General features: G+C 41.8%; 1 pseudogene; it reads left to right on the top strand.

Annotated features, from left to right (window-relative positions):
- Positions 1-2922: 2922 nt before the first annotated feature.
- LOC114625185 overlaps positions 2923-3201 on the top strand; it is a 928-nt pseudogene continuing 649 nt past the window's right edge.

The following is a 3201-nucleotide window of genomic DNA, read 5'->3' as shown; positions in this document are numbered from 1 at the left end:
ATCCATACGTGCCTGGCTAGGTGAGGGGCCAGGAGATGAGACAGGAGAGCCAAAGATAAATTTGCATTTGAAGAAAAGGAGTGAGCATGAGCACAGACCAATAAGGACAGGCGAGACCTCATGGAACAGGGCTGCTAGGAGAAAGGTTGAGGCTGGCTGCGGGCATTAAGGTTACCCTGGAAAGTGTGTGTGTGAGAATCTGAAAGGCAGAGGGGAAATGGCTGCTTCTGCAATGGGGACTTCCTGTTTTCTGTTCTTTATTCACAGAGCTTGGTGTGTGTGTGTGTGTGTGTGTGTATGCGCACTCTAAGTGTAAATCTCATGACCATTTCTAAACTATGAGAAATGAGAAAAATTATTAAAGGAGAAGAAATATGTATCTATGAAATCATTTCCTTCAACTGGTTATAAACACTAGCCACTGCTGCTAGCATTTTGATCTTATAACATTTTGACAAAATGTCAGCCAGACACGGTGGCCTCTGTTTGCAATCCCAGCACTCAGGAGGCAGGGAGATCATCGCAAGTGTGAGGCTAGCCTGATTTACACCCAAGCCAGGACTTCATAGTGAGATCCTGTTTCAAAAACCAAAAATGTTTTGTAATTATTTCTTTAAAATAATATCAATACATAATAAACTAAAATCCCATACAATCAAATTTCATTTTAGAACATGAATTTATCATACCTGGAATTTTAACACATGGAGATGTCATGTTTTATTTTAGCAATGTGTTGTACACGGTTATTTACACTGCAACTGGTTTAATCAAATTATAAGTACACTGTGGGGAATGTACACTCTTAAATATACATTTTTAGAATTAGTTTTTATTGTTCTGACAAATACCTGCGAGAGAATCTAACAAATGAGTAAATGTGGTTTATATTTTGAGCTATAGTTGGACCACAATGATTTCTGTTTCTCTAAACTCTCTCAGTGTTGAGAAGTCCAAGTTTTAAAACAATGCCAATGTGATAATCCAAGAACTGAATTTCTCTTATTATATTTTAATTTTAATTTTAATTTCTTGGGTGGTAGGTGAATTATAGGTAAATCTTAACTATTTTCCGTAGGTAATAAGAAGCCCTGAATACCTTTCAAAAGACAAAAGTTGAATCTCTTGGTGGCATCCACTGGTCCCAGGACTCAGCATTTGCCACAGGTGTGGTCATCGTGGTTGGTTCTCAGGAACAGAAGGGAATCCATTTGTACTAGCAGGTAATTGTGTGGCTGGTACTTGGGAGTGAGGAACGATGGTATGTATGCACTTCCATTTGTGAATAATTGATTTTTGTGGATTTGATACATTGTAAATAAATCTTAGATATTACATCTAGGACCACTGCATCATAGCCTTGGTTTTCGAGACAGGGTCTCTCTGTGTAGCCCTGGCTGTCCTGGAACTCACTCTGAACTCAGAAATCCTCCTGCTTTCAGGGAGCATTGCTTAAATGGTCCTGTGCTGAGAATTCTGAAAACCACAGGGTAAGCAGACCGAACCGTCCTTAGCAATCACTTTTACACAGACCCTTGAGGATAAAGAACGTCACATGATGATTAACACGACAGTATTTAGGGGTTGCTATGCCTCATAGATGTAGACAATCTTAGAGAGAACTCTGTTTGATATTTTCTACTAGCTCCCACACACCATACTTGAATTTTACTTGTAATTATGTGTTGATTTGTGTGTGAGTTTGCATGTGTATGAATGAGTGCAGTGCTTACAGAGGCCTGAAAATCCCCTGGAGCTGGAGGTACAGGCTCTTCTGAGCCACTCAGTATGAGGTCTGGGAACTGAGCTTGGGCCCTGCGTAAGATCAGGAAGGGCTTTAAACTGCTGAGTCATCCCTTCAGACCCCATACTTAAAAATTTTAAATGTCACGAAGATTGCCTAGCATGATTCGTCTATAGAACATTTGCATATGATTTAAATACACAGTATGAGAGTCTCAGGAAGATTTGTATTTAGCTTGAGATTCTCTGAGTTGCTCAACATCAGACACACACACACACCATCAGAGAAGCACAGAAGTAGAAAAATACAAGCCATGTGAATCATCCCAGCTCACGATCCCAAGATCATCGGCCTGCCTCTTCCTCCACTGACATCTGACTGTGTGCGTCCCAGGTTCTTTACTGTGTTGGGGTTTGTTGTTGGGTGTTAGGTTTTGGTTTTCCAAGGCAGCGTTTCTCTGTGTGGCCCTGGCCGTGTTAGAATTCCCTCTGCAGACTAAGCTGGTCGCAAACTCACATAGATCCTCCTGCCTCTACCTCCCAAGTGCTGGGATTAGAGGAGTGTGCCACTACCACCGGATTCACAATTTCTTATCGTAGACACCTTTCTTTTTTTCAGATATGAACCTTGTACATCTTCCCCTTCCAAACTCCTGCCACGGATGTCTGTTTACCTAAAGTAATTAGTCTTTACATCCTCTCATGATTTATGCACATACGTGAATGGGTCTGGGGTTCCAGGTGTGTAATGATATGTCTATTTGCTCACCAGTTGTTTCAAGCAGATTTGTGAAAGCTGTATTTCACAAGGCCATATCCTGGATGCTGGAGGTATGAAAAAGAGTTAGAAATAAACCCTTGTCCAAAGACACTGTGGTCCAGGGGAATAGGGAGCTTGAAGCTATAAATGCCTATGATACAATGCCAGGTGAGGTCAGGGAGCTGAGTCAGCAGGGATTGGCAAGGTCTTTATCTTCCTAGGAGGCTCTGTCAAGCCATACCTTAGAATAACCTTGACCAATTCAATCCTGATCCTGCAAAGCAGAAAGCAAAACAGAAAAACAAAACCAAACAAATGAACAAAACCCTAACTAATCAGACAAGAAAACCCCAAAACCTGACTGACTGTTCACAATGTTTTACATTGTGTTATCTCTCTAGGGACAGGGAGAGGGCACCATGGACCCCCAGAACATCACATGGGTGTCAGAGTTTATTCTCATAGGTTTCTCACAGACTCAAGAACTCCAGAAACTCCTGTTTGTGGTGTTTTTGTGTATCTATATCACCACTGTGGTGGGAAACATCCTTATCATGGTTACTGTGACCTTTGACCCCAGGCTGGACATGCCTATGTATTTTCTGCTCCGAAACCTGGCCATCATAGACCTCGGCTATTCTACAGTCACCTCCCCCAAGATGCTGGTGGACTTCCTCTCTGAGAAGAAGACCATCTCC

Source organism: Grammomys surdaster, unplaced genomic scaffold, assembly GCF_004785775.1.
Source record: "Grammomys surdaster isolate TR1022 unplaced genomic scaffold, NIH_TR_1.0 213, whole genome shotgun sequence".
Classification (NCBI taxonomy): Eukaryota; Metazoa; Chordata; class Mammalia; order Rodentia; family Muridae; genus Grammomys; species Grammomys surdaster.
Note: the sequence above shows the minus strand (reverse complement) of the source record. Positions and strands in the feature narration are given on the sequence as shown.